Source organism: Garra rufa, unplaced genomic scaffold (assembly GCF_049309525.1).
Source record: "Garra rufa unplaced genomic scaffold, GarRuf1.0 hap1_unplaced_001, whole genome shotgun sequence".
In the NCBI taxonomy this organism is placed as follows: Eukaryota; Metazoa; Chordata; class Actinopteri; order Cypriniformes; family Cyprinidae; genus Garra; species Garra rufa.
The window spans coordinates 20683493-20708928 of NW_027394276.1; the positions used below are offsets into that span (position 1 = coordinate 20683493).

A 25436-nucleotide genomic window follows, 5' to 3' on the forward strand; every position below is an offset into this window, starting at 1 on the left:
GGCCGATTGTTACACTTGGATGGGAGACCGCCTGGGAATACCAGGTGCTGTAAGCTTTTGCCTTTTCTTCACTATTTATATAATATGCTGGCTTTTACGGAGGCTGATCTTTAAATAGCCCACTTTTTGGAGCAGCCCTCGCTTACGGCCATACCGCGCTGAGAGCGCCCGATCTCGTCTGATCTCGGAAGCTAAGCAGCGTCGGGCCTGCTTAGTACTTGGATGGGAGACCGCCTGGGAATACCAGGTGCTGTAAGCTTTTGCCTTTTCTTCACTATTTATATAATATGCTGGCTTTTACGGAGGCTGATCTTTAAATAGCCCACTTTTTGGAGCAGCCCTCGCTTACGGCCATACCGCGCTGAGAGCGCCCGATCTCGTCTGATCTCGGAAGCTAAGCAGCGTCGGGCCTGCTTAGTACTTGGATGGGAGACCGCCTGGGAATACCAGGTGCTGTAAGCTTTTGCCTTTTCTTCACTATTTATATAATATGCTGGCTTTTAGAAAGACGTGTTTTACCGCTCTATTTATTACAATCATTTAAATGTATTATAGAGTTTTAAGTGTTTTACATGTTTTTTAGGCCATTTTATTACTCTTAACATTTTAAGTGAGTGTGTGTCTTTAAAAAATGGATGGTTGGCCTGCCATGTGACTAGACACATGACAGGAAGCAGGAAGTACAACTGTATAAGAGAGCAGCATGACAAACAAAGGACAGTCACCAAACTGTTGGATTGAGGAGTTGCTAATTTTAGAGCTCACCTTTCCATTCACCACCTGCAAACTTTGGATTACACTTTCTGTGGATTGTATATACACCGGTGGACACTCACATTGGACTTATCAACACACTGGGATTCTTGGACTGTTTTTAGGGTATGGACAAATGAACTGTATTCTTTTAACAGCGTTTACCTCGTTTTATCGTGTTGTTTTAAAGTCTTTTATGTGAACCTTGTAAATAAACCAAATCTATTTAAACCAATCTTCTTTTATGTCTCATTCTTTTAACCACTAGTCATCTCTCACAGTTAAATCTGACCCCATTTTAGTCTTGTAACTCGGCTGATAAGGCCGATTGTTACACTTGGATGGGAGACCGCCTGGGATTACCAGGTGCTGTAAGCTTTTGCCTTTTCTTCACTATTTATATAATATGCTGGCTTTTACGGAGGCTGATCTTTAAATAGCCCACTTTTTGGAGCAGCCCTCGCTTACGGCCATACCGCGCTGAGAGCGCCCGATCTCGTCTGATCTCGGAAGCTAAGCAGCGTCGGGCCTGCTTAGTACTTGGATGGGAGACCGCCTGGGAATACCAGGTGCTGTAAGCTTTTGCCTTTTCTTCACTATTTATATAATATGCTGGCTTTTAGAAAGACGTGTTTTACCGCTCTATTTATTACAATCATTTAAATGTATTATAGAGTTTTAAGTGTTTTACATGTTTTTTAGGCCATTTTATTACTCTTAACATTTTAAGTGAGTGTGTGTCTTTAAAAAATGGATGGTTGGCCTGCCATGTGACTAGACACATGACAGGAAGCAGGAAGTACAACTGTATAAGAGAGCAGCATGACAAACAAAGGACAGTCACCAAACTGTTGGATTGAGGAGTTGCTAATTTTAGAGCTCACCTTTCCATTCACCACCTGCAAACTTTGGATTACACTTTCTGTGGATTGTATATACACCGGTGGACACTCACATTGGACTTATCAACACACTGGGATTCTTGGACTGTTTTTAGGGTATGGACAAATGAACTGTATTCTTTTAACAGCGTTTACCTCGTTTTATCGTGTTGTTTTAAAGTCTTTTATGTGAACCTTGTAAATAAACCAAATCTATTTAAACCAATCTTCTTTTATGTCTCATTCTTTTAACCACTAGTCATCTCTCACAGTTAAATCTGATCCCATTTTAGTCTTGTAACTCGGCTGATAAGGCCGATTGTTACACTTGGATGGGAGACCGCCTGGGAATACCAGGTGCTGTAAGCTTTTGCCTTTTCTTCACTATTTATATAATATGCTGGCTTTTACGGAGGCTGATCTTTAAATAGCCCACTTTTTGGAGCAGCCCTTGCTTACGGCCATACCGCGCTGAGAGCGCCCGATCTCGTCTGATCTCGGAAGCTAAGCAGCGTCGGGCCTGCTTAGTACTTGGATGGGAGACCGCCTGGGAATACCAGGTGCTGTAAGCTTTTGCCTTTTCTTCACTATTTATATAATATGCTGGCTTTTAGAAAGACGTGTTTTACCGCTCTATTTATTACAATCATTTAAATGTATTATAGAGTTTTAAGTGTTTTACATGTTTTTTAGGCCATTTTATTACTCTTAACATTTTAAGTGAGTGTGTGTCTTTAAAAAATGGATGGTTGGCCTGCCATGTGACTAGACACATGACAGGAAGCAGGAAGTACAACTGTATAAGAGAGCAGCATGACAAACAAAGGACAGTCACCAAACTGTTGGATTGAGGAGTTGCTAATTTTAGAGCTCACCTTTCCATTCACCACCTGCAAACTTTGGATTACACTTTCTGTGGATTGTATATACACCGGTGGACACTCACATTGGACTTATCAACACACTGGGATTCTTGGACTGTTTTTAGGGTATGGACAAATGAACTGTATTCTTTTAACAGCGTTTACCTCGTTTTATCGTGTTGTTTTAAAGTCTTTTATGTGAACCTTGTAAATAAACCAAATCTATTTAAACCAATCTTCTTTTATGTCTCATTCTTTTAACCACTAGTCATCTCTCACAGTTAAATCTGACCCCATTTTAGTCTTGTAACTCGGCTGATAAGGCCGATTGTTACACTTGGATGGGAGACCGCCTGGGATTACCAGGTGCTGTAAGCTTTTGCCTTTTCTTCACTATTTATATAATATGCTGGCTTTTACGGAGGCTGATCTTTAAATAGCCCACTTTTTGGAGCAGCCCTCGCTTACGGCCATACCGCGCTGAGAGCGCCCGATCTCGTCTGATCTCGGAAGCTAAGCAGCGTCGGGCCTGCTTAGTACTTGGATGGGAGACCGCCTGGGAATACCAGGTGCTGTAAGCTTTTGCCTTTTCTTCACTATTTATATAATATGCTGGCTTTTAGAAAGACGTGTTTTACCGCTCTATTTATTACAATCATTTAAATGTATTATAGAGTTTTAAGTGTTTTACATGTTTTTTAGGCCATTTTATTACTCTTAACATTTTAAGTGAGTGTGTGTCTTTAAAAAATGGATGGTTGGCCTGCCATGTGACTAGACACATGACAGGAAGCAGGAAGTACAACTGTATAAGAGAGCAGCATGACAAACAAAGGACAGTCACCAAACTGTTAGATTGAGGAGTTGCTAATTTTAGAGCTCACCTTTCCATTCACCACCTGCAAACTTTGGATTACACTTTCTGTGGATTGTATATACACCGGTGGACACTCACATTGGACTTATCAACACACTGGGATTCTTGGACTGTTTTTAGGGTATGGACAAATGAACTGTATTCTTTTAACAGCGTTTACCTCGTTTTATCGTGTTGTTTTAAAGTCTTTTATGTGAACCTTGTAAATAAACCAAATCTATTTAAACCAATCTTCTTTTATGTCTCATTCTTTTAACCACTAGTCATCTCTCACAGTTAAATCTGATCCCATTTTAGTCTTGTAACTCGGCTGATAAGGCCGATTGTTACACTTGGATGGGAGACCGCCTGGGAATACCAGGTGCTGTAAGCTTTTGCCTTTTCTTCACTATTTATATAATATGCTGGCTTTTACGGAGGCTGATCTTTAAATAGCCCACTTTTTGGAGCAGCCCTCGCTTACGGCCATACCGCGCTGAGAGCGCCCGATCTCGTCTGATCTCGGAAGCTAAGCAGCGTCGGGCCTGCTTAGTACTTGGATGGGAGACCGCCTGGGAATACCAGGTGCTGTAAGCTTTTGCCTTTTCTTCACTATTTATATAATATGCTGGCTTTTACGGAGGCTGATCTTTAAATAGCCCACTTTTTGGAGCAGCCCTCGCTTACGGCCATACCGCGCTGAGAGCGCCCGATCTCGTCTGATCTCGGAAGCTAAGCAGCGTCGGGCCTGCTTAGTACTTGGATGGGAGACCGCCTGGGAATACCAGGTGCTGTAAGCTTTTGCCTTTTCTTCACTATTTATATAATATGCTGGCTTTTAGAAAGACGTGTTTTACCGCTCTATTTATTACAATCATTTAAATGTATTATAGAGTTTTAAGTGTTTTACATGTTTTTTAGGCCATTTTATTACTCTTAACATTTTAAGTGAGTGTGTGTCTTTAAAAAATGGATGGTTGGCCTGCCATGTGACTAGACACATGACAGGAAGCAGGAAGTACAACTGTATAAGAGAGCAGCATGACAAACAAAGGACAGTCACCAAACTGTTGGATTGAGGAGTTGCTAATTTTAGAGCTCACCTTTCCATTCACCACCTGCAAACTTTGGATTACACTTTCTGTGGATTGTATATACACCGGTGGACACTCACATTGGACTTATCAACACACTGGGATTCTTGGACTGTTTTTAGGGTATGGACAAATGAACTGTATTCTTTTAACAGCGTTTACCTCGTTTTATCGTGTTGTTTTAAAGTCTTTTATGTGAACCTTGTAAATAAACCAAATCTATTTAAACCAATCTTCTTTTATGTCTCATTCTTTTAACCACTAGTCATCTCTCACAGTTAAATCTGATCCCATTTTAGTCTTGTAACTCGGCTGATAAGGCCGATTGTTACACTTGGATGGGAGACCGCCTGGGAATACCAGGTGCTGTAAGCTTTTGCCTTTTCTTCACTATTTATATAATATGCTGGCTTTTACGGAGGCTGATCTTTAAATAGCCCACTTTTTGGAGCAGCCCTCGCTTACGGCCATACCGCGCTGAGAGCGCCCGATCTCGTCTGATCTCGGAAGCTAAGCAGCGTCGGGCCTGCTTAGTACTTGGATGGGAGACCGCCTGGGAATACCAGGTGCTGTAAGCTTTTGCCTTTTCTTCACTATTTATATAATATGCTGGCTTTTACGGAGGCTGATCTTTAAATAGCCCACTTTTTGGAGCAGCCCTCGCTTACGGCCATACCGCGCTGAGAGCGCCCGATCTCGTCTGATCTCGGAAGCTAAGCAGCGTCGGGCCTGCTTAGTACTTGGATGGGAGACCGCCTGGGAATACCAGGTGCTGTAAGCTTTTGCCTTTTCTTCACTATTTATATAATATGCTGGCTTTTAGAAAGACGTGTTTTACCGCTCTATTTATTACAATCATTTAAATGTATTATAGAGTTTTAAGTGTTTTACATGTTTTTTAGGCCATTTTATTACTCTTAACATTTTAAGTGAGTGTGTGTCTTTAAAAAATGGATGGTTGGCCTGCCATGTGACTAGACACATGACAGGAAGCAGGAAGTACAACTGTATAAGAGAGCAGCATGACAAACAAAGGACAGTCACCAAACTGTTGGATTGAGGAGTTGCTAATTTTAGAGCTCACCTTTCCATTCACCACCTGCAAACTTTGGATTACACTTTCTGTGGATTGTATATACACCGGTGGACACTCACATTGGACTTATCAACACACTGGGATTCTTGGACTGTTTTTAGGGTATGGACAAATGAACTGTATTCTTTTAACAGCGTTTACCTCGTTTTATCGTGTTGTTTTAAAGTCTTTTATGTGAACCTTGTAAATAAACCAAATCTATTTAAACCAATCTTCTTTTATGTCTCATTCTTTTAACCACTAGTCATCTCTCACAGTTAAATCTGACCCCATTTTAGTCTTGTAACTCGGCTGATAAGGCCGATTGTTACACTTGGATGGGAGACCGCCTGGGAATACCAGGTGCTGTAAGCTTTTGCCTTTTCTTCACTATTTATATAATATGCTGGCTTTTACGGAGGCTGATCTTTAAATAGCCCACTTTTTGGAGCAGCCCTCGCTTACGGCCATACCGCGCTGAGAGCGCCCGATCTCGTCTGATCTCGGAAGCTAAGCAGCGTCGGGCCTGCTTAGTACTTGGATGGGAGACCGCCTGGGAATACCAGGTGCTGTAAGCTTTTGCCTTTTCTTCACTATTTATATAATATGCTGGCTTTTAGAAAGACGTGTTTTACCGCTCTATTTATTACAATCATTTAAATGTATTATAGAGTTTTAAGTGTTTTACATGTTTTTTAGGCCATTTTATTACTCTTAACATTTTAAGTGAGTGTGTGTCTTTAAAAAATGGATGGTTGGCCTGCCATGTGACTAGACACATGACAGGAAGCAGGAAGTACAACTGTATAAGAGAGCAGCATGACAAACAAAGGACAGTCACCAAACTGTTGGATTGAGGAGTTGCTAATTTTAGAGCTCACCTTTCCATTCACCACCTGCAAACTTTGGATTACACTTTCTGTGGATTGTATATACACCGGTGGACACTCACATTGGACTTATCAACACACTGGGATTCTTGGACTGTTTTTAGGGTATGGACAAATGAACTGTATTCTTTTAACAGCGTTTACCTCGTTTTATCGTGTTGTTTTAAAGTCTTTTATGTGAACCTTGTAAATAAACCAAATCTATTTAAACCAATCTTCTTTTATGTCTCATTCTTTTAACCACTAGTCATCTCTCACAGTTAAATCTGACCCCATTTTAGTCTTGTAACTCGGCTGATAAGGCCGATTGTTACACTTGGATGGGAGACCGCCTGGGATTACCAGGTGCTGTAAGCTTTTGCCTTTTCTTCACTATTTATATAATATGCTGGCTTTTACGGAGGCTGATCTTTAAATAGCCCACTTTTTGGAGCAGCCCTCGCTTACGGCCATACCGCGCTGAGAGCGCCCGATCTCGTCTGATCTCGGAAGCTAAGCAGCGTCGGGCCTGCTTAGTACTTGGATGGGAGACCGCCTGGGAATACCAGGTGCTGTAAGCTTTTGCCTTTTCTTCACTATTTATATAATATGCTGGCTTTTAGAAAGACGTGTTTTACCGCTCTATTTATTACAATCATTTAAATGTATTATAGAGTTTTAAGTGTTTTACATGTTTTTTAGGCCATTTTATTACTCTTAACATTTTAAGTGAGTGTGTGTCTTTAAAAAATGGATGGTTGGCCTGCCATGTGACTAGACACATGACAGGAAGCAGGAAGTACAACTGTATAAGAGAGCAGCATGACAAACAAAGGACAGTCACCAAACTGTTGGATTGAGGAGTTGCTAATTTTAGAGCTCACCTTTCCATTCACCACCTGCAAACTTTGGATTACACTTTCTGTGGATTGTATATACACCGGTGGACACTCACATTGGACTTATCAACACACTGGGATTCTTGGACTGTTTTTAGGGTATGGACAAATGAACTGTATTCTTTTAACAGCGTTTACCTCGTTTTATCGTGTTGTTTTAAAGTCTTTTATGTGAACCTTGTAAATAAACCAAATCTATTTAAACCAATCTTCTTTTATGTCTCATTCTTTTAACCACTAGTCATCTCTCACAGTTAAATCTGATCCCATTTTAGTCTTGTAACTCGGCTGATAAGGCCGATTGTTACACTTGGATGGGAGACCGCCTGGGAATACCAGGTGCTGTAAGCTTTTGCCTTTTCTTCACTATTTATATAATATGCTGGCTTTTACGGAGGCTGATCTTTAAATAGCCCACTTTTTGGAGCAGCCCTCGCTTACGGCCATACCGCGCTGAGAGCGCCCGATCTCGTCTGATCTCGGAAGCTAAGCAGCGTCGGGCCTGCTTAGTACTTGGATGGGAGACCGCCTGGGAATACCAGGTGCTGTAAGCTTTTGCCTTTTCTTCACTATTTATATAATATGCTGGCTTTTACGGAGGCTGATCTTTAAATAGCCCACTTTTTGGAGCAGCCCTCGCTTACGGCCATACCACGCTGAGAGCGCCCGATCTCGTCTGATCTCGGAAGCTAAGCAGCGTCGGGCCTGCTTAGTACTTGGATGGGAGACCGCCTGGGAATACCAGGTGCTGTAAGCTTTTGCCTTTTCTTCACTATTTATATAATATGCTGGCTTTTAGAAAGACGTGTTTTACCGCTCTATTTATTACAATCATTTAAATGTATTATATAGTTTTAAGTGTTTTACATGTTTTTTAGGCCATTTTTTTACTCTTAACATTTTAAGTGAGTGTGTGTCTTTAAAAAATGGATGGTTGGCCTGCCATGTGACTAGACACATGACAGGAAGCAGGAAGTACAACTGTATAAGAGAGCAGCATGACAAACAAAGGACAGTCACCAAACTGTTGGATTGAGGAGTTGCTAATTTTAGAGCTCACCTTTCCATTCACCACCTGCAAACTTTGGATTACACTTTCTGTGGATTGTATATACACCGGTGGACACTCACATTGGACTTATCAACACACTGGGATTCTTGGACTGTTTTTAGGGTATGGACAAATGAACTGTATTCTTTTAACAGCGTTTACCTCGTTTTATCGTGTTGTTTTAAAGTCTTTTATGTGAACCTTGTAAATAAACCAAATCTATTTAAACCAATCTTCTTTTATGTCTCATTCTTTTAACCACTAGTCATCTCTCACAGTTAAATCTGACCCCATTTTAGTCTTGTAACTCGGCTGATAAGGCCGATTGTTACACTTGGATGGGAGACCGCCTGGGATTACCAGGTGCTGTAAGCTTTTGCCTTTTCTTCACTATTTATATAATATGCTGGCTTTTACGGAGGCTGATCTTTAAATAGCCCACTTTTTGGAGCAGCCCTCGCTTACGGCCATACCGCGCTGAGAGCGCCCGATCTCGTCTGATCTCGGAAGCTAAGCAGCGTCGGGCCTGCTTAGTACTTGGATGGGAGACCGCCTGGGAATACCAGGTGCTGTAAGCTTTTGCCTTTTCTTCACTATTTATATAATATGCTGGCTTTTAGAAAGACGTGTTTTACCGCTCTATTTATTACAATCATTTAAATGTATTATAGAGTTTTAAGTGTTTTACATGTTTTTTAGGCCATTTTATTACTCTTAACATTTTAAGTGAGTGTGTGTCTTTAAAAAATGGATGGTTGGCCTGCCATGTGACTAGACACATGACAGGAAGCAGGAAGTACAACTGTATAAGAGAGCAGCATGACAAACAAAGGACAGTCACCAAACTGTTGGATTGAGGAGTTGCTAATTTTAGAGCTCACCTTTCCATTCACCACCTGCAAACTTTGGATTACACTTTCTGTGGATTGTATATACACCGGTGGACACTCACATTGGACTTATCAACACACTGGGATTCTTGGACTGTTTTTAGGGTATGGACAAATGAACTGTATTCTTTTAACAGCGTTTACCTCGTTTTATCGTGTTGTTTTAAAGTCTTTTATGTGAACCTTGTAAATAAACCAAATCTATTTAAACCAATCTTCTTTTATGTCTCATTCTTTTAACCACTAGTCATCTCTCACAGTTAAATCTGATCCCATTTTAGTCTTGTAACTCGGCTGATAAGGCCGATTGTTACACTTGGATGGGAGACCGCCTGGGAATACCAGGTGCTGTAAGCTTTTGCCTTTTCTTCACTATTTATATAATATGCTGGCTTTTACGGAGGCTGATCTTTAAATAGCCCACTTTTTGGAGCAGCCCTCGCTTACGGCCATACCGCGCTGAGAGCGCCCGATCTCGTCTGATCTCGGAAGCTAAGCAGCGTCGGGCCTGCTTAGTACTTGGATGGGAGACCGCCTGGGAATACCAGGTGCTGTAAGCTTTTGCCTTTTCTTCACTATTTATATAATATGCTGGCTTTTACGGAGGCTGATCTTTAAATAGCCCACTTTTTGGAGCAGCCCTCGCTTACGGCCATACCGCGCTGAGAGCGCCCGATCTCGTCTGATCTCGGAAGCTAAGCAGCGTCGGGCCTGCTTAGTACTTGGATGGGAGACCGCCTGGGAATACCAGGTGCTGTAAGCTTTTGCCTTTTCTTCACTATTTATATAATATGCTGGCTTTTAGAAAGACGTGTTTTACCGCTCTATTTATTACAATCATTTAAATGTATTATAGAGTTTTAAGTGTTTTACATGTTTTTTAGGCCATTTTATTACTCTTAACATTTTAAGTGAGTGTGTGTCTTTAAAAAATGGATGGTTGGCCTGCCATGTGACTAGACACATGACAGGAAGCAGGAAGTACAACTGTATAAGAGAGCAGCATGACAAACAAAGGACAGTCACCAAACTGTTGGATTGAGGAGTTGCTAATTTTAGAGCTCACCTTTCCATTCACCACCTGCAAACTTTGGATTACACTTTCTGTGGATTGTATATACACCGGTGGACACTCACATTGGACTTATCAACACACTGGGATTCTTGGACTGTTTTTAGGGTATGGACAAATGAACTGTATTCTTTTAACAGCGTTTACCTCGTTTTATCGTGTTGTTTTAAAGTCTTTTATGTGAACCTTGTAAATAAACCAAATCTATTTAAACCAATCTTCTTTTATGTCTCATTCTTTTAACCACTAGTCATCTCTCACAGTTAAATCTGACCCCATTTTAGTCTTGTAACTCGGCTGATAAGGCCGATTGTTACACTTGGATGGGAGACCGCCTGGGATTACCAGGTGCTGTAAGCTTTTGCCTTTTCTTCACTATTTATATAATATGCTGGCTTTTACGGAGGCTGATCTTTAAATAGCCCACTTTTTGGAGCAGCCCTCGCTTACGGCCATACCGCGCTGAGAGCGCCCGATCTCGTCTGATCTCGGAAGCTAAGCAGCGTCGGGCCTGCTTAGTACTTGGATGGGAGACCGCCTGGGAATACCAGGTGCTGTAAGCTTTTGCCTTTTCTTCACTATTTATATAATATGCTGGCTTTTAGAAAGACGTGTTTTACCGCTCTATTTATTACAATCATTTAAATGTATTATAGAGTTTTAAGTGTTTTACATGTTTTTTAGGCCATTTTATTACTCTTAACATTTTAAGTGAGTGTGTGTCTTTAAAAAATGGATGGTTGGCCTGCCATGTGACTAGACACATGACAGGAAGCAGGAAGTACAACTGTATAAGAGAGCAGCATGACAAACAAAGGACAGTCACCAAACTGTTGGATTGAGGAGTTGCTAATTTTAGAGCTCACCTTTCCATTCACCACCTGCAAACTTTGGATTACACTTTCTGTGGATTGTATATACACCGGTGGACACTCATATTGGACTTATCAACACACTGGGATTCTTGGACTGTTTTTAGGGTATGGACAAATGAACTGTATTCTTTTAACAGCGTTTACCTCGTTTTATCGTGTTGTTTTAAAGTCTTTTATGTGAACCTTGTAAATAAACCAAATCTATTTAAACCAATCTTCTTTTATGTCTCATTCTTTTAACCACTAGTCATCTCTCACAGTTAAATCTGATCCCATTTTAGTCTTGTAACTCGGCTGATAAGGCCGATTGTTACACTTGGATGGGAGACCGCCTGGGAATACCAGGTGCTGTAAGCTTTTGCCTTTTCTTCACTATTTATATAATATGCTGGCTTTTACGGAGGCTGATCTTTAAATAGCCCACTTTTTGGAGCAGCCCTCGCTTACGGCCATACCGCGCTGAGAGCGCCCGATCTCGTCTGATCTCGGAAGCTAAGCAGCGTCGGGCCTGCTTAGTACTTGGATGGGAGACCGCCTGGGAATACCAGGTGCTGTAAGCTTTTGCCTTTTCTTCACTATTTATATAATATGCTGGCTTTTAGAAAGACGTGTTTTACCGCTCTATTTATTACAATCATTTAAATGTATTATAGAGTTTTAAGTGTTTTACATGTTTTTTAGGCCATTTTTTTACTCTTAACATTTTAAGTGAGTGTGTGTCTTTAAAAAATGGATGGTTGGCCTGCCATGTGACTAGACACATGGCAGGAAGCAGGAAGTACAACTGTATAAGAGAGCAGCATGACAAACAAAGGACAGTCACCAAACTGTTGGATTGAGGAGTTGCTAATTTTAGAGCTCACCTTTCCATTCACCACCTGCAAACTTTGGATTACACTTTCTGTGGATTGTATATACACCGGTGGACACTCACATTGGACTTATCAACACACTGGGATTCTTGGACTGTTTTTAGGGTATGGACAAATGAACTGTATTCTTTTAACAGCGTTTACCTCGTTTTATCGTGTTGTTTTAAAGTCTTTTATGTGAACCTTGTAAATAAACCAAATCTATTTAAACCAATCTTCTTTTATGTCTCATTCTTTTAACCACTAGTCATCTCTCACAGTTAAATCTGATCCCATTTTAGTCTTGTAACTCGGCTGATAAGGCCGATTGTTACACTTGGATGGGAGACCGCCTGGGAATACCAGGTGCTGTAAGCTTTTGCCTTTTCTTCACTATTTATATAATATGCTGGCTTTTACGGAGGCTGATCTTTAAATAGCCCACTTTTTGGAGCAGCCCTCGCTTACGGCCATACCGCGCTGAGAGCGCCCGATCTCGTCTGATCTCGGAAGCTAAGCAGCGTCGGGCCTGCTTAGTACTTGGATGGGAGACCGCCTGGGAATACCAGGTGCTGTAAGCTTTTGCCTTTTCTTCACTATTTATATAATATGCTGGCTTTTAGAAAGACGTGTTTTACCGCTCTATTTATTACAATCATTTAAATGTATTATAGAGTTTTAAGTGTTTTACATGTTTTTTAGGCCATTTTATTACTCTTAACATTTTAAGTGAGTGTGTGTCTTTAAAAAATGGATGGTTGGCCTGCCATGTGACTAGACACATGACAGGAAGCAGGAAGTACAACTGTATAAGAGAGCAGCATGACAAACAAAGGACAGTCACCAAACTGTTGGATTGAGGAGTTGCTAATTTTAGAGCTCACCTTTCCATTCACCACCTGCAAACTTTGGATTACACTTTCTGTGGATTGTATATACACCGGTGGACACTCACATTGGACTTATCAACACACTGGGATTCTTGGACTGTTTTTAGGGTATGGACAAATGAACTGTATTCTTTTAACAGCGTTTACCTCGTTTTATCGTGTTGTTTTAAAGTCTTTTATGTGAACCTTGTAAATAAACCAAATCTATTTAAACCAATCTTCTTTTATGTCTCATTCTTTTAACCACTAGTCATCTCTCACAGTTAAATCTGATCCCATTTTAGTCTTGTAACTCGGCTGATAAGGCCGATTGTTACACTTGGATGGGAGACCGCCTGGGAATACCAGGTGCTGTAAGCTTTTGCCTTTTCTTCACTATTTATATAATATGCTGGCTTTTACGGAGGCTGATCTTTAAATAGCCCACTTTTTGGAGCAGCCCTCGCTTACGGCCATACCGCGCTGAGAGCGCCCGATCTCGTCTGATCTCGGAAGCTAAGCAGCGTCGGGCCTGCTTAGTACTTGGATGGGAGACCGCCTGGGAATACCAGGTGCTGTAAGCTTTTGCCTTTTCTTCACTATTTATATAATATGCTGGCTTTTAGAAAGACGTGTTTTACCGCTCTATTTATTACAATCATTTAAATGTATTATAGAGTTTTAAGTGTTTTACATGTTTTTTAGGCCATTTTATTACTCTTAACATTTTAAGTGAGTGTGTGTCTTTAAAAAATGGATGGTTGGCCTGCCATGTGACTAGACACATGACAGGAAGCAGGAAGTACAACTGTATAAGAGAGCAGCATGACAAACAAAGGACAGTCACCAAACTGTTGGATTGAGGAGTTGCTAATTTTAGAGCTCACCTTTCCATTCACCACCTGCAAACTTTGGATTACACTTTCTGTGGATTGTATATACACCGGTGGACACTCACATTGGACTTATCAACACACTGGGATTCTTGGACTGTTTTTAGGGTATGGACAAATGAACTGTATTCTTTTAACAGCGTTTACCTCGTTTTATCGTGTTGTTTTAAAGTCTTTTATGTGAACCTTGTAAATAAACCAAATCTATTTAAACCAATCTTCTTTTATGTCTCATTCTTTTAACCACTAGTCATCTCTCACAGTTAAATCTGATCCCATTTTAGTCTTGTAACTCGGCTGATAAGGCCGATTGTTACACTTGGATGGGAGACCGCCTGGGAATACCAGGTGCTGTAAGCTTTTGCCTTTTCTTCACTATTTATATAATATGCTGGCTTTTACGGAGGCTGATCTTTAAATAGCCCACTTTTTGGAGCAGCCCTCGCTTACGGCCATACCGCGCTGAGAGCGCCCGATCTCGTCTGATCTCGGAAGCTAAGCAGCGTCGGGCCTGCTTAGTACTTGGATGGGAGACCGCCTGGGAATACCAGGTGCTGTAAGCTTTTGCCTTTTCTTCACTATTTATATAATATGCTGGCTTTTAGAAAGACGTGTTTTACCGCTCTATTTATTACAATCATTTAAATGTATTATAGAGTTTTAAGTGTTTTACATGTTTTTTAGGCCATTTTATTACTCTTAACATTTTAAGTGAGTGTGTGTCTTTAAAAAATGGATGGTTGGCCTGCCATGTGACTAGACACATGACAGGAAGCAGGAAGTACAACTGTATAAGAGAGCAGCATGACAAACAAAGGACAGTCACCAAACTGTTGGATTGAGGAGTTGCTAATTTTAGAGCTCACCTTTCCATTCACCACCTGCAAACTTTGGATTACACTTTCTGTGGATTGTATATACACCGGTGGACACTCACATTGGACTTATCAACACACTGGGATTCTTGGACTGTTTTTAGGGTATGGACAAATGAACTGTATTCTTTTAACAGCGTTTACCTCGTTTTATCGTGTTGTTTTAAAGTCTTTTATGTGAACCTTGTAAATAAACCAAATCTATTTAAACCAATCTTCTTTTATGTCTCATTCTTTTAACCACTAGTCATCTCTCACAGTTAAATCTGATCCCATTTTAGTCTTGTAACTCGGCTGATAAGGCCGATTGTTACACTTGGATGGGAGACCGCCTGGGAATACCAGGTGCTGTAAGCTTTTGCCTTTTCTTCACTATTTATATAATATGCTGGCTTTTACGGAGGCTGATCTTTAAATAGCCCACTTTTTGGAGCAGCCCTCGCTTACGGCCATACCGCGCTGAGAGCGCCCGATCTCGTCTGATCTCGGAAGCTAAGCAGCGTCGGGCCTGCTTAGTACTTGGATGGGAGACCGCCTGGGAATACCAGGTGCTGTAAGCTTTTGCCTTTTCTTCACTATTTATATAATATGCTGGCTTTTACGGAGGCTGATCTTTAAATAGCCCACTTTTTGGAGCAGCCCTCGCTTACGGCCATACCGCGCTGAGAGCGCCCGATCTCGTCTGATCTCGGAAGCTAAGCAGCGTCGGGCCTGCTTAGTACTTGGATGGGAGACCGCCTGGGAATACCAGGTGCTGTAAGCTTTTGCCTTTTCTTCACTATTTATATAATATGCTGGCTTTTAGAAAGACGTGTTTTACCGCTCTATTTATTACAATCATTTAAATGTATTATAGAGTTTTAAGTGTTTTACATGTTTTTTAGGCCATTTTATTACTCTTAACATTTTAAGTGAGTGTGTGTCTTTAAAAAATGGATGGTTGGCCTGCCATGTGACTAGACACATGACAGGAAGCAGGAAGTACAACTGTATAAGAGAGCAGCATGACAAACAAAGGACAGTCACCAAACTGTTGGATTGAGGAGTTGCTAATTTTAGAGCTCACCTTTCCATTCACCACCTGCAAACTTTGGATTACACTTTCTGTGGATTGTATATACACCGGTGGACACTCACATTGGACTTATCAACACACTGGGATTCTTGGACTGTTTTTAGGGTATGGACAAATGAACTGTATTCTTTTAACAGCGTTTACCTCGTTTTATCGTGTTGTTTTAAAGTCTTTTATGTGAACCTTGTAAATAAACCAAATCTATTTAAACCAATCTTCTTTTATGTCTCATTCTTTTAACCACTAGTCATCTCTCACAGTTAAATCTGACCCCATTTTAGTCTTGTAACTCGGCTGATAAGGCCGATTGTTACACTTGGATGGGAGACCGCCTGGGATTACCAGGTGCTGTAAGCTTTTGCCTTTTCTTCACTATTTATATAATATGCTGGCTTTTACGGAGGCTGATCTTTAAATAGCCCACTTTTTGGAGCAGCCCTCGCTTACGGCCATACCGCGCTGAGAGCGCCCGATCTCGTCTGATCTCGGAAGCTAAGCAGCGTCGGGCCTGCTTAGTACTTGGATGGGAGACCGCCTGGGAATACCAGGTGCTGTAAGCTTTTGCCTTTTCTTCACTATTTATATAATATGCTGGCTTTTAGAAAGACGTGTTTTACCGCTCTATTTATTACAATCATTTAAATGTATTATAGAGTTTTAAGTGTTTTACATGTTTTTTAGGCCATTTTATTACTCTTAACATTTTAAGTGAGTGTGTGTCTTTAAAAAATGGATGGTTGGCCTGCCATGTGACTAGACACATGACAGGAAGCAGGAAGTACAACTGTATAAGAGAGCAGCATGACAAACAAAGGACAGTCACCAAACTGTTGGATTGAGGAGTTGCTAATTTTAGAGCTCACCTTTCCATTCACCACCTGCAAACTTTGGATTACACTTTCTGTGGATTGTATATACACCGGTGGACACTCACATTGGACTTATCAACACACTGGGATTCTTGGACTGTTTTTAGGGTATGGACAAATGAACTGTATTCTTTTAACAGCGTTTACCTCGTTTTATCGTGTTGTTTTAAAGTCTTTTATGTGAACCTTGTAAATAAACCAAATCTATTTAAACCAATCTTCTTTTATGTCTCATTCTTTTAACCACTAGTCATCTCTCACAGTTAAATCTGATCCCATTTTAGTCTTGTAACTCGGCTGATAAGGCCGATTGTTACACTTGGATGGGAGACCGCCTGGGAATACCAGGTGCTGTAAGCTTTTGCCTTTTCTTCACTATTTATATAATATGCTGGCTTTTACGGAGGCTGATCTTTAAATAGCCCACTTTTTGGAGCAGCCCTCGCTTACGGCCATACCGCGCTGAGAGCGCCCGATCTCGTCTGATCTCGGAAGCTAAGCAGCGTCGGGCCTGCTTAGTACTTGGATGGGAGACCGCCTGGGAATACCAGGTGCTGTAAGCTTTTGCCTTTTCTTCACTATTTATATAATATGCTGGCTTTTAGAAAGACGTGTTTTACCGCTCTATTTATTACAATCATTTAAATGTATTATAGAGTTTTAAGTGTTTTACATGTTTTTTAGGCCATTTTATTACTCTTAACATTTTAAGTGAGTGTGTGTCTTTAAAAAATGGATGGTTGGCCTGCCATGTGACTAGACACATGACAGGAAGCAGGAAGTACAACTGTATAAGAGAGCAGCATGACAAACAAAGGACAGTCACCAAACTGTTGGATTGAGGAGTTGCTAATTTTAGAGCTCACCTTTCCATTCACCACCTGCAAACTTTGGATTACACTTTCTGTGGATTGTATATACACCGGTGGACACTCACATTGGACTTATCAACACACTGGGATTCTTGGACTGTTTTTAGGGTATGGACAAATGAACTGTATTCTTTTAACAGCGTTTACCTCGTTTTATCGTGTTGTTTTAAAGTCTTTTATGTGAACCTTGTAAATAAACCAAATCTATTTAAACCAATCTTCTTTTATGTCTCATTCTTTTAACCACTAGTCATCTCTCACAGTTAAATCTGACCCCATTTTAGTCTTGTAACTCGGCTGATAAGGCCGATTGTTACACTTGGATGGGAGACCGCCTGGGATTACCAGGTGCTGTAAGCTTTTGCCTTTTCTTCACTATTTATATAATATGCTGGCTTTTACGGAGGCTGATCTTTAAATAGCCCACTTTTTGGAGCAGCCCTCGCTTACGGCCATACCGCGCTGAGAGCGCCCGATCTCGTCTGATCTCGGAAGCTAAGCAGCGTCGGGCCTGCTTAGTACTTGGATGGTAGACCGCCTGGGAATACCAGGTGCTGTAAGCTTTTGCCTTTTCTTCACTATTTATATAATATGCTGGCTTTTACGGAGGCTGATTTTTAAATAGCCCACTTTTTGGAGCAGCCCTCGCTTACGGCCATACCGCGCTGAGAGCGCCCGATCTCGTCTGATCTCGGAAGCTAAGCAGCGTCGGGCCTGCTTAGTACTTGGATGGGAGACCGCCTGGAAATACCAGGTGCTGTAAGCTTTTGCCTTTTCTTCACTATTTATATAATATGCTGGCTTTTAGAAAGACGTGTTTTACCGCTCTATTTATTACAATCATTTAAATGTATTATAGAGTTTTAAGTGTTTTACATGTTTTTTAGGCCATTTTATTACTCTTAACATTTTAAGTGAGTGTGTGTCTTTAAAAAATGGATGGTTGGCCTGCCATGTGACTAGACACATGACAGGAAGCAGGAAGTACAACTGTATAAGAGAGCAGCATGACAAACAAAGGACAGTCACCAAACTGTTGGATTGAGGAGTTGCTAATTTTAGAGCTCACCTTTCCATTCACCACCTGCAAACTTTGGATTACACTTTCTGTGGATTGTATATACACCGGTGGACACTCACATTGGACTTATCAACACACTGGGATTCTTGGACTGTTTTTAGGGTATGGACAAATGAACTGTATTCTTTTAACAGCGTTTACCTCGTTTTATCGTGTTGTTTTAAAGTCTTTTATGTGAACCTTGTAAATAAACCAAATCTATTTAAACCAATCTTCTTTTATGTCTCATTCTTTTAACCACTAGTCATCTCTCACAGTTAAATCTGACCCCATTTTAGTCTTGTAACTCGGCTGATAAGGCCGATTGTTACACTTGGATGGGAGACCGCCTGGGATTACCAGGTGCTGTAAGCTTTTGCCTTTTCTTCACTATTTATATAATATGCTGGCTTTTACGGAGGCTGATCTTTAAATAGCCCACTTTTTGGAGCAGCCCTCGCTTACGGCCATACCGCGCTGAGAGCGCCCGATCTCGTCTGATCTCGGAAGCTAAGCAGCGTCGGGCCTGCTTAGTACTTGGATGGGAGACCGCCTGGGAATACCAGGTGCTGTAAGCTTTTGCCTTTTCTTCACTATTTATATAATATGCTGGCTTTTACGGAGGCTGATCTTTAAATAGCCCACTTTTTGGAGCATCCCTCGCTTACGGCCATACCGCGCTGAGAGCGCCCGATCTCGTCTGATCTCGGAAGCTAAGCAGCGTCGGGCCTGCTTAGTACTTGGATGGGAGACCGCCTGGGAATACCAGGTGCTGTAAGCTTTTGCCTTTTCTTCACTATTTATATAATATGCTGGCTTTTAGAAAGACGTGTTTTACCGCTCTATTTATTACAATCATTTAAATGTATTATAGAGTTTTAAGTGTTTTACATGTTTTTTAGGCCATTTTATTACTCTTAACATTTTAAGTGAGTGTGTGTCTTTAAAAAATGGATGGTTGGCCTGCCATGTGACTAGACACATGACAGGAAGCAGGAAGTACAACTGTATAAGAGAGCAGCATGACAAACAAAGGACAGTCACCAAACTGTTGGATTGAGGAGTTGCTAATTTTAGAGCTCACCTTTCCATTCACCACCTGCAAACTTTGGATTACACTTTCTGTGGATTGTATATACACCGGTGGACACTCACATTGGACTTATCAACACACTGGGATTCTTGGACTGTTTTTAGGGTATGGACAAATGAATTGTATTCTTTTAACAGCGTTTACCTCGTTTTATCGTGTTGTTTTAAAGTCTTTTATGTGAACCTTGTAAATAAACCAAATCTATTTAAACCAATCTTCTTTTATGTCTCATTCTTTTAACCACTAGTCATCTCTCACAGTTAAATCTGACCCCATTTTAGTCTTGTAACTCGGCTGATAAGGCCGATTGTTACACTTGGATGGGAGACCGCCTGGGAATACCAGGTGCTGTAAGCTTTTGCCTTTTCTTCACTATTTATATAATATGCTGGCTTTTACGGAGGCTGATCTTTAAATAGCCCACTTTTTGGAGCAGCCCTCGCTTACGGCCATACCGCGCTGAGAGCGCCCGATCTCGTCTGATCTCGGAAGCTAAGCAGCGTCGGGCCTGCTTAGTACTTGGATGGGAGACCGCCTGGGAATACCAGGTGCTGTAAGCTTTTTCCTTTTCTCCACTATTTATATAATATGCTGGCTTTTACGGAGGCTGATCTTTAAATAGCCCACTTTTTGGAGCAGCCCTCGCTTACGGCCATACCGCGCTGAGAGCGCCCGATCTCGTCTGATCTCGGAAGCTAAGCAGCGTCGGGCCTGCTTAGTACTTGGATGGGAGACCGCCTGGGAATACCAGGTGCTGTAAGCTTTTGCCTTTTCTTCACTATTTATATAATATGCTGGCTTTTAGAAAGACGTGTTTTACCGCTCTATTTATTACAATCATTTAAATGTATTATAGAGTTTTAAGTGTTTTACATGTTTTTTAGGCCATTTTATTACTCTTAACATTTTAAGTGAGTGTGTGTCTTTAAAAAATGGATGGTTGGCCTGCCATGTGACTAGACACATGACAGGAAGCAGGAAGTACAACTGTATAAGAGAGCAGCATGACAAACAAAGGACAGTCACCAAACTGTTGGATTGAGGAGTTGCTAATTTTAGAGCTCACCTTTCCATTCACCACCTGCAAACTTTGGATTACACTTTCTGTGGATTGTATATACACCGGTGGACACTCACATTGGACTTATCAACACACTGGGATTCTTGGACTGTTTTTAGGGTATGGACAAATGAACTGTATTCTTTTAACAGCGTTTACCTCGTTTTATCGTGTTGTTTTAAAGTCTTTTATGTGAACCTTGTAAATAAACCAAATCTATTTAAACCAATCTTCTTTTATGTCTCATTCTTTTAACCACTAGTCATCTCTCACAGTTAAATCTGACCCCATTTTAGTCTTGTAACTCGGCTGATAAGGCCGATTGTTACACTTGGATGGGAGACCGCCTGGGAATACCAGGTGCTGTAAGCTTTTGCCTTTTCTTCACTATTTATATAATATGCTGGCTTTTACGGAGGCTGATCTTTAAATAGCCCACTTTTTGGAGCAGCCCTCGCTTACGGCCATACCGCGCTGAGAGCGCCCGATCTCGTCTGATCTCGGAAGCTAAGCAGCGTCGGACCTGCTTAGTACTTGGATGGGAGACCGCCTGGGAATACCAGGTGCTGTAAGCTTTTGCCTTTTCTTCACTATTTATATAATATGCTGGCTTTTACGGAGGCTGATCTTTAAATAGCCCACTTTTTGGAGCAGCCCTCGCTTACGGCCATACCGCGCTGAGAGCGCCCGATCTCGTCTGATCTCGGAAGCTAAGCAGCGTCGGGCCTGCTTAGTACTTGGATGGGAGACCGCCTGGGAATACCAGGTGCTGTAAGCTTTTGCCTTTTCTTCACTATTTATATAATATGCTGGCTTTTAGAAAGACGTGTTTTACCGCTCTATTTATTACAATCATTTAAATGTATTATAGAGTTTTAAGTGTTTTACATGTTTTTTAGGCCATTTTATTACTCTTAACATTTTAAGTGAGTGTGTGTCTTTAAAAATGGATGGTTGGCCTGCCATGTGACTAGACACATGACAGGAAGCAGGAAGTACAACTGTATAAGAGAGCAGCATGACAAACAAAGGACAGTCACCAAACTGTTGGATTGAGGAGTTGCTAATTTTAGAGCTCACCTTTCCATTCACCACCTGCAAACTTTGGATTACACTTTCTGTGGATTGTATATACACCGGTGGACACTCACATTGGACTTATCAACACACTGGGATTCTTGGACTGTTTTTAGGGTATGGACAAATGAACTGTATTCTTTTAACAGCGTTTACCTCGTTTTATCGTGTTGTTTTAAAGTCTTTTATGTGAACCTTGTAAATAAACCAAATCTATTTAAACCAATCTTCTTTTATGTCTCATTCTTTTAACCACTAGTCATCTCTCACAGTTAAATCTGACCCCATTTTAGTCTTGTAACTCGGCTGATAAGGCCGATTGTTACACTTGGATGGGAGACCGCCTGGGAATACCAGGTGCTGTAAGCTTTTGCCTTTTCTTCACTATTTATATAATATGCTGGCTTTTACGGAGGCTGATCTTTAAATAGCCCACTTTTTGGAGCAGCCCTCGCTTACGGCCATACCGCGCTGAGAGCGCCCGATCTCGTCTGATCTCGGAAGCTAAGCAGCGTCTGGCCTGCTTAGTACTTGGCTGGGAGACCGCCTGGGAATACCAGGTGCTGTAAGCTTTTGCCTTTTCTTCACTATTTATATAATATGCTGGCTTTTACGGAGGCTGATCTTTAAATAGCCCACTTTTTGGAGCAGCCCTCGCTTACGGCCATACCGCGCTGAGAGCGCCCGATCTCGTCTGATCTCGGAAGCTAAGCAGCGTCGGGCCTGCTTAGTACTTGGATGGGAGACCGCCTGGGAATACCAGGTGCTGTAAGCTTTTGCCTTTTCTTCACTATTTATATAATATGCTGGCTTTTAGAAAGACGTGTTTTACCGCTCTATTTATTACAATCATTTAAATGTATTATAGAGTTTTAAGTGTTTTACATGTTTTTTAGGCCATTTTATTACTCTTAACATTTTAAGTGAGTGTGTGTCTTTAAAAAATGGATGGTTGGCCTGCCATGTGACTAGACACATGACAGGAAGCAGGAAGTACAACTGTATAAGAGAGCAGCATGACAAACAAAGGACAGTCACCAAACTGTTGGATTGAGGAGTTGCTAATTTTAGAGCTCACCTTTCCATTCACCACCTGCAAACTTTGGATTACACTTTCTGTGGATTGTATATACACCGGTGGACACTCACATTGGACTTATCAACACACTGGGATTCTTGGACTGTTTTTAGGGTATGGACAAATGAACTGTATTCTTTTAACAGCGTTTACCTCGTTTTATCGTGTTGTTTTAAAGTCTTTTATGTGAACCTTGTAAATAAACCAAATCTATTTAAACCAATCTTCTTTTATGTCTCATTCTTTTAACCACTAGTCATCTCTCACAGTTAAATCTGATCCCATTTTAGTCTTGTAACTCGGCTGATAAGGCCGATTGTTACACTTGGATGGGAGACCGCCTGGGAATACCAGGTGCTGTAAGCTTTTGCCTTTTCTTCACTATTTATATAATATGCTGGCTTTTACGGAGGCTGATCTTTAAATAGCCCACTTTTTGGAGCAGCCCTCGCTTACGGCCATACCGCGCTGAGAGCGCCCGATCTCGTCTGATCTCGGAAGCTAAGCAGCGTCGGGCCTGCTTAGTACTTGGATGGGAGACCGCCTGGGAATACCAGTTGCTGTAAGCTTTTGCCTTTTCTTCACTATTTATATAATATGCTGGCTTTTAGAAAGACGTGTTTTACCGCTCTATTTATTACAATCATTTAAATGTATTATAGAGTTTTAAGTGTTTTACATGTTTTTTAGGCCATTTTATTACTCTTAACATTTTAAGTGAGTGTGTGTCTTTAAAAAATGGATGGTTGGCCTGCCATGTGACTAGACACATGACAGGAAGCAGGAAGTACAACTGTATAAGAGAGCAGCATGACAAACAAAGGACAGTCACCAAACTGTTGGATTGAGGAGTTGCTAATTTTAGAGCTCACCTTTCCATTCACCACCTGCAAACTTTGGATTACACTTTCTGTGGATTGTATATACACCGGTGGACACTCACATTGGACTTATCAACACACTGGGATTCTTGGACTGTTTTTAGGGTATGTACAAATGAACTGTATTCTTTTAACAGCGTTTACCTCGTTTTATCGTGTTGTTTTAAAGTCTTTTATGTGAACCTTGTAAATAAACCAAATCTATTTAAACCAATCTTCTTTTATGTCTCATTCTTTTAACCACTAGTCATCTCTCACAGTTAAATCTGACCCCATTTTAGTCTTGTAACTCGGCTGATAAGGCCGATTGTTACACTTGGATGGGAGACCGCCTGGGAATACCAGGTGCTGTAAGCTTTTGCCTTTTCTTCACTATTTATATAATATGCTGGCTTTTACGGAGGCTGATCTTTAAATAGCCCACTTTTTGGAGCAGCCCTCGCTTACGGCCATACCGCGCTGAGAGCGCCCGATCTCGTCTGATCTCGGAAGCTAAGCAGCGTCGGACCTGCTTAGTACTTGGATGGGAGACCGCCTGGGAATACCAGGTGCTGTAAGCTTTTGCCTTTTCTTCACTATTTATATAATATGCTGGCTTTTACGGAGGCTGATCTTTAAATAGCCCACTTTTTGGAGCAGCCCTCGCTTACGGCCATACCGCGCTGAGAGCGCCCGATCTCGTCTGATCTCGGAAGCTAAGCAGCGTCGGGCCTGCTTAGTACTTGGATGGGAGACCGCCTGGGAATACCAGGTGCTGTAAGCTTTTGCCTTTTCTTCACTATTTATATAATATGCTGGCTTTTAGAAAGACGTGTTTTACCGCTCTATTTATTACAATCATTTAAATGTATTATAGAGTTTTAAGTGTTTTACATGTTTTTTAGGCCATTTTATTACTCTTAACATTTTAAGTGAGTGTGTGTCTTTAAAAATGGATGGTTGGCCTGCCATGTGACTAGACACATGACAGGAAGCAGGAAGTACAACTGTATAAGAGAGCAGCATGACAAACAAAGGACAGTCACCAAACTGTTGGATTGAGGAGTTGCTAATTTTAGAGCTCACCTTTCCATTCACCACCTGCAAACTTTGGATTACACTTTCTGTGGATTGTATATACACCGGTGGACACTCACATTGGACTTATCAACACACTGGGATTCTTGGACTGTTTTTAGGGTATGGACAAATGAACTGTATTCTTTTAACAGCGTTTACCTCGTTTTATCGTGTTGTTTTAAAGTCTTTTATGTGAACCTTGTAAATAAATCAAATCTATTTAAACCAATCTTCTTTTATGTCTCATTCTTTTAACCACTAGTCATCTCTCACAGTTAAATCTGACCCCATTTTAGTCTTGTAACTCGGCTGATAAGGCCGATTGTTACACTTGGATGGGAGACCGCCTGGGAATACCAGGTGCTGTAAGCTTTTGCCTTTTCTTCACTATTTATATAATATGCTGGCTTTTACGGAGGCTGATCTTTAAATAGCCCACTTTTTGGAGCAGCCCTCGCTTACGGCCATACCGCGCTGAGAGCGCCCGATCTCGTCTGATCTCGGAAGCTAAGCAGCGTCGGGCCTGCTTAGTACTTGGCTGGGAGACCGCCTGGGAATACCAGGTGCTGTAAGCTTTTGCCTTTTCTTCACTATTTATATAATATGCTGGCTTTTACGGAGGCTGATCTTTAAATAGCCCACTTTT

The 25436-nt window shown here is 41.2% G+C and overlaps 39 non-coding genes across 39 annotated transcripts; all 39 read left to right on the top strand.

Annotated features, from left to right (window-relative positions):
- Positions 1-140: 140 nt before the first annotated feature.
- On the top strand, positions 141-259 carry LOC141302957 (5S ribosomal RNA). Its single transcript, XR_012342942.1, has one exon. It is a non-coding gene; the product is annotated as a 5S ribosomal RNA (ribosomal RNA).
- Positions 260-343: 84 nt separating this feature from the next.
- Positions 344-462, top strand: LOC141302960 (5S ribosomal RNA). The gene has a single exon (XR_012342944.1). It is a non-coding gene; the product is annotated as a 5S ribosomal RNA (ribosomal RNA).
- Positions 463-1215: 753 nt separating this feature from the next.
- LOC141302961 (5S ribosomal RNA) lies at positions 1216-1334 on the top strand. Its single transcript, XR_012342945.1, has one exon. It is a non-coding gene; the product is annotated as a 5S ribosomal RNA (ribosomal RNA).
- A 753-nt stretch (positions 1335-2087) lies between these two features.
- Positions 2088-2206, top strand: LOC141302962 (5S ribosomal RNA). Its single transcript, XR_012342946.1, has one exon. It is a non-coding gene; the product is annotated as a 5S ribosomal RNA (ribosomal RNA).
- Positions 2207-2959: 753 nt separating this feature from the next.
- Positions 2960-3078, top strand: LOC141302963 (5S ribosomal RNA). Its single transcript, XR_012342947.1, has one exon. It is a non-coding gene; the product is annotated as a 5S ribosomal RNA (ribosomal RNA).
- Positions 3079-3831: 753 nt separating this feature from the next.
- Positions 3832-3950, top strand: LOC141302964 (5S ribosomal RNA). The gene has a single exon (XR_012342948.1). It is a non-coding gene; the product is annotated as a 5S ribosomal RNA (ribosomal RNA).
- Positions 3951-4034: 84 nt separating this feature from the next.
- Positions 4035-4153, top strand: LOC141302966 (5S ribosomal RNA). The gene has a single exon (XR_012342951.1). It is a non-coding gene; the product is annotated as a 5S ribosomal RNA (ribosomal RNA).
- Positions 4154-4906: 753 nt separating this feature from the next.
- On the top strand, positions 4907-5025 carry LOC141302967 (5S ribosomal RNA). Its single transcript, XR_012342952.1, has one exon. It is a non-coding gene; the product is annotated as a 5S ribosomal RNA (ribosomal RNA).
- An 84-nt stretch (positions 5026-5109) lies between these two features.
- On the top strand, positions 5110-5228 carry LOC141302968 (5S ribosomal RNA). Its single transcript, XR_012342953.1, has one exon. It is a non-coding gene; the product is annotated as a 5S ribosomal RNA (ribosomal RNA).
- Positions 5229-5981: 753 nt separating this feature from the next.
- Positions 5982-6100, top strand: LOC141302969 (5S ribosomal RNA). The gene has a single exon (XR_012342954.1). It is a non-coding gene; the product is annotated as a 5S ribosomal RNA (ribosomal RNA).
- Positions 6101-6853: 753 nt separating this feature from the next.
- LOC141302971 (5S ribosomal RNA) lies at positions 6854-6972 on the top strand. Its single transcript, XR_012342955.1, has one exon. It is a non-coding gene; the product is annotated as a 5S ribosomal RNA (ribosomal RNA).
- Positions 6973-7725: 753 nt separating this feature from the next.
- LOC141302972 (5S ribosomal RNA) lies at positions 7726-7844 on the top strand. Its single transcript, XR_012342956.1, has one exon. It is a non-coding gene; the product is annotated as a 5S ribosomal RNA (ribosomal RNA).
- Positions 7845-7928: 84 nt separating this feature from the next.
- LOC141304068 (5S ribosomal RNA) lies at positions 7929-8047 on the top strand. The gene has a single exon (XR_012344033.1). It is a non-coding gene; the product is annotated as a 5S ribosomal RNA (ribosomal RNA).
- A 753-nt stretch (positions 8048-8800) lies between these two features.
- Positions 8801-8919, top strand: LOC141302973 (5S ribosomal RNA). Its single transcript, XR_012342957.1, has one exon. It is a non-coding gene; the product is annotated as a 5S ribosomal RNA (ribosomal RNA).
- Positions 8920-9672: 753 nt separating this feature from the next.
- LOC141302974 (5S ribosomal RNA) lies at positions 9673-9791 on the top strand. Its single transcript, XR_012342958.1, has one exon. It is a non-coding gene; the product is annotated as a 5S ribosomal RNA (ribosomal RNA).
- Positions 9792-9875: 84 nt separating this feature from the next.
- On the top strand, positions 9876-9994 carry LOC141302975 (5S ribosomal RNA). Its single transcript, XR_012342959.1, has one exon. It is a non-coding gene; the product is annotated as a 5S ribosomal RNA (ribosomal RNA).
- A 753-nt stretch (positions 9995-10747) lies between these two features.
- On the top strand, positions 10748-10866 carry LOC141302976 (5S ribosomal RNA). Its single transcript, XR_012342961.1, has one exon. It is a non-coding gene; the product is annotated as a 5S ribosomal RNA (ribosomal RNA).
- A 753-nt stretch (positions 10867-11619) lies between these two features.
- On the top strand, positions 11620-11738 carry LOC141302978 (5S ribosomal RNA). Its single transcript, XR_012342963.1, has one exon. It is a non-coding gene; the product is annotated as a 5S ribosomal RNA (ribosomal RNA).
- Positions 11739-12491: 753 nt separating this feature from the next.
- LOC141302979 (5S ribosomal RNA) lies at positions 12492-12610 on the top strand. The gene has a single exon (XR_012342964.1). It is a non-coding gene; the product is annotated as a 5S ribosomal RNA (ribosomal RNA).
- A 753-nt stretch (positions 12611-13363) lies between these two features.
- Positions 13364-13482, top strand: LOC141302980 (5S ribosomal RNA). The gene has a single exon (XR_012342965.1). It is a non-coding gene; the product is annotated as a 5S ribosomal RNA (ribosomal RNA).
- A 753-nt stretch (positions 13483-14235) lies between these two features.
- Positions 14236-14354, top strand: LOC141302982 (5S ribosomal RNA). The gene has a single exon (XR_012342966.1). It is a non-coding gene; the product is annotated as a 5S ribosomal RNA (ribosomal RNA).
- Positions 14355-15107: 753 nt separating this feature from the next.
- Positions 15108-15226, top strand: LOC141302983 (5S ribosomal RNA). Its single transcript, XR_012342967.1, has one exon. It is a non-coding gene; the product is annotated as a 5S ribosomal RNA (ribosomal RNA).
- Positions 15227-15310: 84 nt separating this feature from the next.
- LOC141302984 (5S ribosomal RNA) lies at positions 15311-15429 on the top strand. Its single transcript, XR_012342968.1, has one exon. It is a non-coding gene; the product is annotated as a 5S ribosomal RNA (ribosomal RNA).
- A 753-nt stretch (positions 15430-16182) lies between these two features.
- Positions 16183-16301, top strand: LOC141302985 (5S ribosomal RNA). The gene has a single exon (XR_012342969.1). It is a non-coding gene; the product is annotated as a 5S ribosomal RNA (ribosomal RNA).
- Positions 16302-17054: 753 nt separating this feature from the next.
- LOC141302986 (5S ribosomal RNA) lies at positions 17055-17173 on the top strand. The gene has a single exon (XR_012342970.1). It is a non-coding gene; the product is annotated as a 5S ribosomal RNA (ribosomal RNA).
- Positions 17174-17926: 753 nt separating this feature from the next.
- Positions 17927-18045, top strand: LOC141303349 (5S ribosomal RNA). Its single transcript, XR_012343330.1, has one exon. It is a non-coding gene; the product is annotated as a 5S ribosomal RNA (ribosomal RNA).
- Positions 18046-18129: 84 nt separating this feature from the next.
- Positions 18130-18248, top strand: LOC141303486 (5S ribosomal RNA). Its single transcript, XR_012343467.1, has one exon. It is a non-coding gene; the product is annotated as a 5S ribosomal RNA (ribosomal RNA).
- Positions 18249-19001: 753 nt separating this feature from the next.
- On the top strand, positions 19002-19120 carry LOC141302987 (5S ribosomal RNA). The gene has a single exon (XR_012342972.1). It is a non-coding gene; the product is annotated as a 5S ribosomal RNA (ribosomal RNA).
- An 84-nt stretch (positions 19121-19204) lies between these two features.
- LOC141302988 (5S ribosomal RNA) lies at positions 19205-19323 on the top strand. Its single transcript, XR_012342973.1, has one exon. It is a non-coding gene; the product is annotated as a 5S ribosomal RNA (ribosomal RNA).
- A 753-nt stretch (positions 19324-20076) lies between these two features.
- Positions 20077-20195, top strand: LOC141302990 (5S ribosomal RNA). Its single transcript, XR_012342975.1, has one exon. It is a non-coding gene; the product is annotated as a 5S ribosomal RNA (ribosomal RNA).
- An 84-nt stretch (positions 20196-20279) lies between these two features.
- LOC141302991 (5S ribosomal RNA) lies at positions 20280-20398 on the top strand. Its single transcript, XR_012342976.1, has one exon. It is a non-coding gene; the product is annotated as a 5S ribosomal RNA (ribosomal RNA).
- A 753-nt stretch (positions 20399-21151) lies between these two features.
- LOC141303283 (5S ribosomal RNA) lies at positions 21152-21270 on the top strand. The gene has a single exon (XR_012343264.1). It is a non-coding gene; the product is annotated as a 5S ribosomal RNA (ribosomal RNA).
- An 84-nt stretch (positions 21271-21354) lies between these two features.
- LOC141302993 (5S ribosomal RNA) lies at positions 21355-21473 on the top strand. Its single transcript, XR_012342977.1, has one exon. It is a non-coding gene; the product is annotated as a 5S ribosomal RNA (ribosomal RNA).
- Positions 21474-22225: 752 nt separating this feature from the next.
- Positions 22226-22344, top strand: LOC141303595 (5S ribosomal RNA). Its single transcript, XR_012343574.1, has one exon. It is a non-coding gene; the product is annotated as a 5S ribosomal RNA (ribosomal RNA).
- An 84-nt stretch (positions 22345-22428) lies between these two features.
- On the top strand, positions 22429-22547 carry LOC141302994 (5S ribosomal RNA). Its single transcript, XR_012342978.1, has one exon. It is a non-coding gene; the product is annotated as a 5S ribosomal RNA (ribosomal RNA).
- Positions 22548-23300: 753 nt separating this feature from the next.
- Positions 23301-23419, top strand: LOC141303515 (5S ribosomal RNA). Its single transcript, XR_012343495.1, has one exon. It is a non-coding gene; the product is annotated as a 5S ribosomal RNA (ribosomal RNA).
- A 753-nt stretch (positions 23420-24172) lies between these two features.
- On the top strand, positions 24173-24291 carry LOC141303284 (5S ribosomal RNA). Its single transcript, XR_012343265.1, has one exon. It is a non-coding gene; the product is annotated as a 5S ribosomal RNA (ribosomal RNA).
- An 84-nt stretch (positions 24292-24375) lies between these two features.
- LOC141302995 (5S ribosomal RNA) lies at positions 24376-24494 on the top strand. Its single transcript, XR_012342979.1, has one exon. It is a non-coding gene; the product is annotated as a 5S ribosomal RNA (ribosomal RNA).
- A 752-nt stretch (positions 24495-25246) lies between these two features.
- LOC141303156 (5S ribosomal RNA) lies at positions 25247-25365 on the top strand. Its single transcript, XR_012343140.1, has one exon. It is a non-coding gene; the product is annotated as a 5S ribosomal RNA (ribosomal RNA).
- Positions 25366-25436: the final 71 nt, after the last annotated feature.